Below are 12,037 nucleotides of genomic sequence, written 5' to 3'. Positions count from 1 at the left end.
ACATTGCAATGAACAAATAAAATACGTAGAAATTTAACAATTATAGCTAACGTACAAATATATATTTTTTGTTAGTTTTAATATGAATTCAAATTCATTAAGAAGACACACTCATTACATTAAATATTTAGCCTTCGTTGCTCAGAGAGCATCTCACCACTTCCTTGACCTTCTTTGACACTTTACGGTTTTATAATAATAATCACTTTTGAAAGCCATCCATGATGCACAAGGTGCATAGTTCTTAGCATATGCCCCTGAGAATGGAATGATACCTGAAAATGTACACAATCTTTGGGAAATCTTAGACACATCTTAGACACATCTTAGGACAACATCTTAGGACACATCTTTAGGACACATCTTTAGGACACATCTTTAGGACACATCTTTAAGGACACATCTTTAGACACATCTTTAGGACAACATCTTAAGGCACATCTTTAGAACACATCTTTAGGACATATCTTTAGACAAACATCTTAAGGACACAATTAAGGCACATCTCTTTAGGACACAATCTTTAGGACAACAGCATCTAGGACACATCTTATAAGGACACATCTTTAGGACACATCTTAGACACATCTTAAGGAACACAATCTTTAGGACACATCCTAGGACACATCTTTAGGACACATCTTTAGGACACATCTTAGACATATCTTTAGACACCATCTTAAGGACACATATTAGGGCAACATCTTTAGAGCACTTAACATTAGGACACATCTTAGGACACATCTTTAGGACACATCCTTAAAGGACACATCTTAGGACACATCTTTAGGACACACTCTTAGGATAAGGACACATCTTTAGGACACATCTTTAGGACATATCCTTTTAGGACACATCTTATAGGACACATACTTAAGCACATCATTTAGGACAACATCTTTCTTAGGCACACATCTTAAGAACACATCTTGGACACATCTTTAGACACATATTTAGGCACAAACTTTAACACACATCTTTAGGACACAACTTTAGGACACAACTTTAGACACATCTTAAGGACACATCTTTAGGACACATCTTAAGGACACATCTTTAGGACACATCTTAGGACACATCTTTAGGACATATCTTTAGGACACATCTTAAGGACACATATTAGGCACATCTTTAGACACTTTAGACACATCTTAGGACACATCTAAGACACATCTTTAGGACATATCTTAGGACACATCTTAGCACATATTAGGCACATTTAGACACATCTTAAGGACACATCTTTAGGACACACTTAGGACATCTTAGGACACATACTTTAGACTATCTTAGGACACATCTTAGGACACATATGGCACATCTTAGAGCACAATCTTTAGACACATCTTAAGACACATCTTTAGACACATCTTAGGACATATCTTTAGGACACAATTACACATCTTAGAGCACATCTAGGACACATCTAAGACACATCTTAGGACACATCTTTAGGACATATCTTGAGACACATCTTTAGGACACATATTAGGGCACATCTTAGAGCACATCTTTAGGACACACACCTAGGGCTGGTTTCCCAGATACAGACTAAGGGTTCAATTCAATCAGCTCCACTTTAGCCAACATCCTAATGTTGTTTTGAGGTGGAACTGCATTAGACCTGTCAATCAATCAAATGTATATAAAGCCTTTTTACAAAATGTTGAATAACAGTATCAAACAGTTTATATTTTATAGAATGTTTGAAACAGCTGGTCAAATGGCCAGTACTGTATGTCAACACTTTGAAGATTAGCCCACCTTTGGGAAAGGGACTTTGGGAAGATTAGCCCCACCTTGTGAGTTAACAGGACTTTGGAAGATTAGCCCCACCTTGTGGGTTAACAGACTTTGGGAGATTAGCCCCCACCGTGTGGGTTAACAGGGACTGTTGGAAGATTAGCCCACCTTGTGAGTTAACAGGACTTTGGGAAGATTAGCCCCACCTTGTGAGTTAACAGGGACTTTGGGAAGATTAGCCCCACCTTGTGGGGTTATACAGGGACTTTGGAAGATTAGCCCACCTTGTGGGTTAACAGGGACTTTGGAAGATTAGCCTCACCTGGTGAGGTAACAGGACTTGGGAAGATTAGCCCCACCTTGTGAGTTAACAGGGACTTTGGGAAGATTAGCCTCACCTGTGAGGTAACAGGGACTTTGGGAAGATTACCCCACCTTGTGAGTTAACAGGAATTGGGAAGATTAGCCTCACCTTGTGATGAACAGGACTTTGGAAGATTAGCCTCACCTTGTGGTTAACAGGACTTTGGAAGATTAGCCCCACCTTGTGGTTAACAGGGACTGTGGAAGATTAGCCCAACTTGTGGGTAACAGGGACTTTGGAAGATTAGCCTCACCTTGTGAGTTAACAGGGACTTTGGGAAGATTAGCCCCAACTTGTGAGTTAACAGGGACTTTTTGGAAGAATAGCCCCACCTTGTGAAGTTAAACAGGACTTTGGGAAGATTAGCCTCACCTTGTGAGTTAACAGGACTTTAGGAAGATTAGCCTCACCTTTGTGAGTAACAGGGACTTTAGGAAGATAGCCCCACCTTGTGGGTAACAGGGACTTGAAATAGCCCCTTGTGGTTAACAGGCACTTTGGGAAAGATTAGCCCCACCTTTGGTACAGGACTGGGAAGATACCCCACCTTGGTAACAGGATTGGAAGTTAGCCCATTTTTGTGGGTTGAACCAGATCCAAATAAACAAAAGTAAAAAACAAAAAACGGAGACATATCACAGTAGTCTAACTAGTGCCACAATGATTTAACAACATCCAACCCTGAACAGCAACTCACACTGATATATAGATATACAGATGTAGGATCGTAATTTACCACGCTTGTGTGTCTGAGAATTGCAAACTTGCAGTGTTTTTTGACTTTTAAAAACCCTACAAAAATGTCCATAATTATAATCCACATAATTCATTTCCTGTTGCAGCAGATTATTTTGCTGCTTAGCAAACTGTTCATATTAGATCCTACATCTGTCTCTCCATAAACCTTCCCATTCCCTCCTCAAGACTTGTCAATAACGGGAGTCAAGGCAACGTAAGCTGCTGCCATTTTTTTCATCAGCCTCCTGTTGCTCACGGGAATATAATGATGTTCTGTCCTTTTGTGACTTCTATAGATGAGATAGCGGAGCGATGAGAGAATGGAGATGAGTAGAAGAGCAAGAGTGGAGTGAGAGAGTAGTGAGAGAGAAGGAGATAAGAGAAGAGAGAATGGAGAAAGAGAGAGAAAGTGGAGGGAGGAGAAAGGAGATGAATGATGAAGAGGAAAGAGGGAGGTGGAGGAATAGAGTGAAGAAAAGAGAAGAGGTAGCAAGAGAGAGGTGAGTAGAGAAGTTAGAGTGGAGGAGAGAAAGAGAAATGATAATGGCAAACAAGAGAGAGAGTGGAGAGAGAAAGTGGAGTAGCGGAATTGGGGAGATGAGAGAATTGAGAGAGAGAGATGAGAAAGAGTGGAGGAGAGAGACGAGTGAGGGAAAAGAGAAGATGTGGAGGAGAGAGAGAGGAGTAGAGATAGTGGAGGGAGGAGAAATAATGAGACAGAGTAGAGTGGAGGGACCAGAGAGAGTGTGAGAGAGAGAGAGATAGAGCGGATATGTGTCCTAAAGATGTGTCCTAAAGATGTGTCCTAAAGATGTGTCCTTAAGATGTGTCCTAAAGATGTGTCCTAAAGATGTGTCCTAAAGATGTTCCCCAAAGATGTGTGTACATTATTCAGGTATCATTCCATTCTCAGGGGCACTATGCTAGAAACTATGCACCTTGTGCATCATGAGATGGCTTCAAAAGTGATTATTATTATAAAACCGTAAAGTGTCAAAGAAGGTCAAGGAAGTGGTGAGATGCTCTACTGAGCAACGAAGGCTAAATATTTAATGTAATGAGTGTGTCTTCTTAATGAATTTGAATTCATATTAAAACTAACAAAAAATATATATTTGTAACGTTAGCTATAATTGTTAAATTTCTACGTATTTTATTTGTTCATGCACTGTTTAAATTTATTTTCAAACTTGGTTGGTTGAATATGTTCAAATTAGTGAACAAAAATGCCATCTGACTATGTTTATGTTATTGAACATATCCACAATACCATCCATACCTAATTCATGGATCACCTTCACTTTCAACTTGCATGTGGTGATATTTTGCACGTGAGCATTTTTAAGTGTTACTTATCTGATATTCCAAATGTGACATCTGCCTACATTCCTTAGGTGAGACACCTGTGCCCAGTTGGTACATTCATTAGGTGAGACACCTGTGCCCAGTTGGTACATTCATTAGGTGAGACACCTGTGCCCCAGTTGGTACATTCATTAGGTGAGACACCTGTGCCCCAGTTGGTACATTCATTAGGTGAGACACCTGTGCCCAGTTGGTACATTCATTAGGTGAGTATTGATCTGTATCGGGCATATCTATTATAAAAATACCACATCATTGGCTTATTGCTGCCATTGTGAACAAGCCAACAAACCTATGGCACTCTATACTGCGTAAAACAAGGACAGGCTTTTTTTGACTGAATTGTTCCTGAGGCTTTTTGACACGTCAGACAATTCTCCTGTGCCCTGTAGTGCGCGGGGGGCCTTCTTGTCTGAAACAAAAGAATGAAGGCAATGAAAATGTGTAATTTGAAGATCAGATCTCTTTAGAATGTATTTACAGAATAGTGTTTTTGTTTTTACTAATAGAATAGAGTGCGTACTAATGTGCATTTCTGTTATACAGGGAAGTCCATACGTCGTTGGTTTTTTTGGGTTGATATTTTTTGACAGAAAAATGGACTGAAACTTTTAACTCACGTATCAGGTTCTGGATTATCTAAATGTATTATCATCACTACATTATCTCTGAATTATCTCTACATTATCTCTGCATTACCATAGCTGCTGATGAAACCATAACTTCAGGTTTTGATGCAAGGTTGTCATCCTAATGGCAAACATTTTTTGGGATCAAAGATAAACATTTATATCATATACCAAACTACTGTAATTGTAGACATTTTGTAGTGATGTTAAAAAGCCAAATTGTGTGTTGCTTTCTATTGTGAACCATTAATAGGAGCACATTAGCAGACTGTCTCTCGAGAAAATGTATTGAGAGAAAGGGCTCCTTGGATATCTACATATGTTTATTTACTATGGCATCTCCTATTGACATTATATTCATTTTTGTTATGACTATAATAGCCTTTGTACAACTGCTTAACTGCTATAGTCCTACGGCGTAGTCATGCTTTGTTAAATTGTTGAAATTGGAAGATTCTACAGGATTTGCTTGAATGATTATTGTACCGTAATGACTGTCTGAACGTAGCCTGAGTGCCTGAGTGTGTTTGTGTTCTTGCACGTGACAAGGAGTTGGCATGATAGCGCCAACAAACATGGCAATCGGGCTAGTCTGACACCTCAATGTTGAAATCAACGCATCAGATCACATATCAGTGCTCTGAGCTTAACTATTGATGCATTACTTTGTAACCCAGCTGACTGTTGTATTAATACTACTCTCTTTTGTTTATGATATGCCAAACAAAAGTAGCGGAACTTTTGCTTTCTTAAGATTACTTGTTGTGAATTTATTAGATACTGTTTGACTCGTCGCTCACTTGTTTATGAGATGCCATGCACTTACGTACTCAGTATTAGTTATTCTTGTCGAAAAATAGAAAAGCAGCAATAGAAATGTATCATTTGAAAAATGAGTAAATGTTAGCGTTTTCTTCTCTATTATAAGTCTAATCAGTCATTTCATATTTTGATGTTCATTTGTCTTTGGACTCTGTATTTACTCTGTAGCAACCATGTGCCTTGGTCTGTAATGGAATTACAGAACATTGAACGAAGAGGGCCTCGTTCACAGGAGGATGTTGGCATCTTAATTGGGGAGAACGAGCTYGTGTTAAAGGCTGGAGCGGAATCAGTGGAATGGTATCAAATACGTCAAACACATGGTTTCCATGGTTTCCAGGTGTTTGATGTCATTCCATTTGCTCCGTTCCGGCCATTATTATGAGCCGTCCTCCCCTCAGCAGCCTCCGCTGGTTTAATTTCACCCTCAGACTCCATGGTGCATTTTGTAAAACAGTCATTAGAAACAGGACAAAATTGGGATACAACAACTATCAGAATAATTGTATATTGTAAATTATGCACCATAAAATCAAAAGCATTTTTACATGTACAGCCATAGACATCAGTGTACACACACAGCACTACTTGTTTTGTGCTTGAGCACCATAGTATTTAAACCACTTTCCTCAGTCCCAAAGTCCTGTTTTCTGTAATACAGCTAAATGCTTTTCATTGCAGCAGTCAAAACATAATCCTTACATTTATCATAGTTATCTTTATTTTTGGAATATAGACTGCAAAAAAAGTTACTACAATATTTGTTTGTAAAAAATAAAATGTTAAACTTATTTACAATTAAATAAAATTAACCATTTTGATTGATTTGTCATTCTTCGGTGTTCTATTGTTATCAGTCAGCATGCTTTAAAATGGCAAATAAATTATCTGCAACTATAGCCTACACATTTATATTTTGGCAACACTGGAGGGAGAAGAACAACTTGAAGAGGGTCAAAACTGTTGCAATTAGCAATATTTTGCTTAAAGAGTAAATGCTGCTGAAAAGCAACTAATCCCTTTGATGTGGCATCGATATGAGTCAGAAACATGCATTCTAGTGTCAAAAKTCACTACAAAGTGTAAATAGGACAATTTTGGTCTCGTCTAAAACAAAGTTTGGAACCTCAGTGCATTACAATGAGTAAATTAAAGTAAGGCTTGGATTACAATTATGTTAACAAATCATATTGCCAAACTCCATCTTCAAATCGCCCCTCCGCCCACTTTGCTTCCCTTCATTGAATGTGGCTCTGTTGTGTCATTCCCCCCAATGCATTCGAAAGGAAGGCAGACCTTTATTGATTGACCAAATCGAATAAAATCTTATTTTATTGGTCACATACACATGGTTAGCAGATGTTAATGCGAGTGTAGTGAAATGCTTGTGCTTCTAGTTCCGACCATGCAGTAATATCTAACAAGTAATCTAACAATTTCACAACAACAAAGGAATGAATAAGAATATGTACATATAAATATATGGATGAGCGATGGCCGAACGACATAGGCAAGATGCAGTAGATGGTATAGAGTACAGTATACACACATATGAGATTAGTAATGTAGGGTATGTAAACATTATATAAAGTGGCATTGTTTAAAGTGACTAGTGATACATTTATTACATCCAATTTTTTATTATTAAAGTGGCTAGAGATTTGAGTCAGTATGTTGGCAGCAGCCACTCAATGTTAGTGATGGCTGTTTAACAGTCTGATGGCCTTGAGATAGAAGCTGTTTTTCAGTCTCTCGGTCCCTGCTTTGATGCACCTGTACTGACCTCGCCTTCTGGATGATAGCGGGGTGAACAGGCAGTGGCTCGGGTGGTTGTTGTCTTTGATGATCTTTTTGGCCTTCCTGTGACATCGGGTGGTGTAGGTGTCCTGGAGGGCAGGTAGTTTGCCCCCGGTGATGCGTTGTGCAGACCTCACTACCCTCTGGAGAGCCTTACGGTTGTGGGCGGAGCAGTTGCCGTACCAGGCGGTGTTATAGCCCGACAGGATGCTCTCGATTGTGCATCTGTAAAAGTTTGTGAGTGTTTTTGGTGAAAAGCCAAATTTCTTCAGCCTCCTGAGGTTGAAGAGGCGCTGTTGCGACCATGTCGCCACAACCAAAGTTATATGGTTTGAATGTCCTGCTGAAACCTTAGTTTGTGGAATAGGTGGTTGGAGTTCGTTGGTCCCAAAGTCTGCACCAGTAATGCTAGCTTGGTGTGCAATGGCCGGTGGTGGGTAGAACCAGAGATACTGGAATATAATGACCTCTCTTGTGTAATTTAGCTAACGACACTAGATAACATTTAGCTGGTTATGTGGGTAGCTATCTTTTGGTAAAGCAAGGCAGGTTAGTGTTGATGATACGTTACTAGAGAAATGAGACCAAGTCAATACGCTGGACAGGGTGGATCGGTATTTAGTAAGACAGTTTATTCAATGTAAAGATATCTGGCAAATCGTGCAGCACGGCCCCTTCTGTCTGACTCGTATGGAATCGTCGGAAAAGAGACCTCTAAACATATTGTACAGATTATATATGCAGTAAATTACGTAGGTTGAATCTGGTAGTCTGGCCTTCTGATTGGTCGATCTGGGTCGTGGGTAGTCCTGTCCGGGCCTGATGTCGACGTTCCATTGGCTCTTAACATAGTTCTTTGTCTTAGAGTCTCAACCTTGAGCAGAATGCATGTGCGCTTTGTTTTAGCAGGGGCCTGTACATGGGGGAGGGGAGTGTGTGTCGGTCTGTGGTTATTAACATTAAGGGTACGAAGTGTGGGGGTATAGAGGGGGATGGGTGCATGTTGTGTCAAGTATAGCTTGTGTTGAGAAGTTGTTAAAACAAGTTGTCAGTATCTATTACAATTTCTTACATTAGCTAACTTTAGCTAGCGAGGCAGGCTAGATAACATTTTTAGCAAAGACAGTACAGCTTAGCTAGCCTGCCTCGCTAGCTAACGTTAGCCAGTAGTGTAAAGTACTTAAGTAAAATACTTTAAAGTACTACTTAAGTTATTTTTTGTGGTATATTTATTTTAATATTTATTTGACAAATTTTTATTTTACTGACACCCAAAAGTACTCATTACATTTTGAATGCTTAGCAAGACAGGAAAATGATCCCATTCACACACTTAAAGAAAACAACCCTGATCATCCCTACTGCCTCTGATCTGGCAGACTCACTAAAACAAATGCTTGGTTTGTAAATTATGTCTGAGTGTTGGAGTGTCTCTCTGGCTATCGATAAATAAATTAAATTGTGCCGCCTGGTTTGCTTAATATAAGTAATTTAACATGTTTGATACTTAAGTATATTTTAGCGATTACATTTACTTTTGATACTTAAGTATATTTAAAACCAAATACTTTCAGACTTTAACTCAAGTAACGTTAGTATTTTACTGGGTGACTTTCACTTTTATTTTATATTAAGTTATCTTTACTTTTACTAAATTATGACAATTGGGTACTTTTCCCACCACTGTCGTTAGCTAACTCTAGCTAGCTACCTCATTACAACTTAGTTAGGTCATAGCTTATACAAGTTTATTGTGTATTGTCTAGATACCTCTGGTTATGTAATGTTGTCATTTGAAAATGCTAGTGAGGCAGGCTAGCTAGCTGCAGGCTAGCTAACCTTAGCTAGGTATCTAACGTTACTAGCCAAAGTTACAACTCGGATTTGCCAATTAGTTTGTTTTTTATTATTTTTTCACCTTTATTTAACCAGGTAGGCAAGTTGAGGAGATGTTCTCATTTACAATTGCGACCTGGCCAAGATAAAGCAAAGCAGTTCGACATATACAACAACACAGAGTTACACATGGAGTAAAACAAACATACAGTCAATAATACAGTAGAAAAATAAGTCTATATACAAGTTGAGCAAATGAGGTGAGATAAGGGAGGTAAAGGCAAAAATAAAAGGCCATGGTGGCGAAGTAAATACAATATAGCAAGTAAAACACTGGAATGGTAGATTTGCAGTGGAAGAATGTGCAAAGTAGAGATAGAAATAAGGGGTGCAAAGGAGCAAAATAAATAAATAAATACAGTAGTGGGAGAGGTAGTTGTTTGGGCTAAATTATAGATGGGCTATGTAGAGGTGCAGTAATCTGTGAGCTGCTCTGACAGCTGGTGCTTAAAGCTAGTGAGGGGATAAGTGTTTCCACTTGTATTAAGTGTATTCTGTATTGTCTAAGACAGGGGTATTCAACTCTTACCCTATGAGGTCCGGAGCCTGCTGTTTCTTTGTTCTACCTGATAATTAATTGCACTCACCTCGTGTCCCAGGTCTAAACCAGTCAATGATAACACCGTCACGTCTACACCTGTAAAGCATTGAATTAGGGGTTTCACTAGTTACCACAGCCACAAAGTCTAAATGGCTTTACTGTAAATTTTATAAAAACACATTTTTTATTTTTGGTCTTAATTTAGGTTAGGAATAAGGTTAGCAGTGTGGTTAGGGTTAGGTTTTAAATCACATTTTAAGAAGAGAAATTGTAAAAATAGGCAGGGTTATGACTTTGAGGCTGTGGTAACTAGTGAGACCTAAAATTAGCTTGATGCGAGTTACTGCCCTGACGGCTTCATCAACGGTAATGTCTTATGTGTAAAGTTGTATTAAAAAATATCCGGTTTGATAAAGTAGTAGGTTAAGTACCCAGCTAAGCAAAACAAATGAATACAAATTTTATGTCACAAGGCGTTAACCCACTGTTCCTAGGCCGTCATTGAAAATAAGAATTTGTTCTTAACTGACTTTCCTAGTTAAATAAAGGTAAAATAAAATAAATGTGCCGAATACAACAGGTAGACCTTACAGTGAAATGCTTACTTACAAGCCCTTACCAACAATGCAGTTTAAGAAATAGAGTTAGAAAATATTTACTAAATAAACTAAAGTAAAAATAAAAAGTAACACAATATAATTACATACAATAATGAAGCTATATACAGGGGGTACCAGTACCGAGTCAATGTTAGTTGAGGTAGTTTGTACAGTAGGGGTGAAGTGACTATGCATAGATAAACCGCGAGTAACAGCAGTGAAAAAAAAGGGGGGAGGGGGGGGGTGTCAATGTAAATAGTCTGGGTGGCCATTTGATTAATTGTTCAGCAGTCTTATAGCTTGGGGTAGAATCTGTTAAGGAGCCTTTTGGACCTAGACTTGGCACTCCGGTACCGCTTGACTGGAGTCTTTGACAATTTTTGTGCCTTGCTCTGACACTGTCTAGTGTAGAGGTCCTGGATGTTAGGAAGCTTGGCTCAAGTGATGTACTGAGCCATACGCACTACCCTCTGTAGCGCCTTACGGTCAGATGCCGAGCAGTTGCCATACCAGGCAGTGATGCAACCGGTCACGATGCTCTCGATGGTGCAGCTGTAGAACCTTTTTGAGGATCTGGGGACCCTTGCCAAATCTTTTCAGTCTCCTGTGGGGGAAGAGTTGTTGTCATGCCCTTTTCACAACTGTCTTGGTGTGTTTGTACCATGTTGGTGTGTTTGTACCATGATAGTTTGTTAGTGATGTGGACACCAAGGAACTTGAAACTCTCGACCCGCTCCACTACAGCCCCGTCGATGTTTTATGGGGCCTGTTCGGCCCTCCTTTTCCTGTAGTCTACGATCAACTTCTTTGTCTTTCTCACATTGAGGGAGAGGTTGTTGTCCTGGCAACATACTGCCAGGTCTCTGTCCTTGCCCACAGCACTTTAAGACAGACTTAAATTAGCTAAAACTCAAACTAGCGAAGAATTTAAACATGTGCACAGGTGGCTACATGCAGCTCTTGATCTGAAACCAAGCATATCTACACAACCGCTTATGCTGTAAAAACAGTCCAGTTCAAAGTGAATGGTACAGAGCCATATGGCAATTTGCATATAGGCCTACTGCAGCTCAGCTTATGGTGCACTGGTCTGTAGAGTACTGCCGGAGTCATGCAATAGAATCCGTCGCCAATGCCTTGAAGTTTGGAAGACTTAGTGTACAATGTTCATGTGTCTGTATGTTACATTGACAATGGTTAATATGGATTTGAGCACAATTCCCACAGCAGAGAAAAAACATTGATAGTGTTAAGGGGGAAACTAGAAAGTTGAGTGAAGTGCTGTCTCGTGTGTGCTGATATTTATCAGTGCGGCAGTCTGGGGAGCAGCATGCCTGCTTACAGCTTGGAGGGAGCATTGGTAATGGTCAGCAAGGGGAAACAAAATGAGGACCAAGCAGCAGGTGAAGTTTTCCCTTTAAATAATTTGCTCTAGAACACCATCTCCCACAAAGCTTAGCTAAACCATCATGTGACCCTTCAACCTGGCCACATGCCAACCAGCCATCTTAAAAAACTCTTAAATGACACAGCAATCTATGAA

The 12,037-nt window shown here is 39.5% G+C and overlaps 1 long non-coding RNA gene and 1 pseudogene across 1 annotated transcript; one reads left to right on the top strand and one right to left on the bottom strand.

Annotated features, from left to right (window-relative positions):
• The window catches only part of LOC111980069 (lysosome membrane protein 2-like), a 44,073-nt pseudogene extending 43,519 nt beyond the window's left edge, over window positions 1-554 (top strand).
• Window positions 555-1,772: 1,218 nt separating this feature from the next.
• LOC139029500 (uncharacterized) lies at window positions 1,773-2,627 on the bottom strand. The gene is made up of 5 exons (XR_011481826.1): window positions 2,604-2,627; window positions 2,361-2,417; window positions 2,084-2,141; window positions 1,930-2,008; window positions 1,773-1,816 (listed from the first exon to the last, which is right to left on the bottom strand). It is a non-coding gene; the product is annotated as an uncharacterized lncRNA (long non-coding RNA).
• Between the last annotated feature and the right edge of the window lie 9,410 nt (window positions 2,628-12,037).

This window comes from Salvelinus sp. IW2-2015, linkage group LG20 (assembly GCF_002910315.2).
Source record: "Salvelinus sp. IW2-2015 linkage group LG20, ASM291031v2, whole genome shotgun sequence".
Taxonomy (NCBI): Eukaryota; Metazoa; Chordata; class Actinopteri; order Salmoniformes; family Salmonidae; genus Salvelinus; species Salvelinus sp. IW2-2015.
This window is presented reverse-complemented; position numbering and strand designations above follow the sequence as displayed.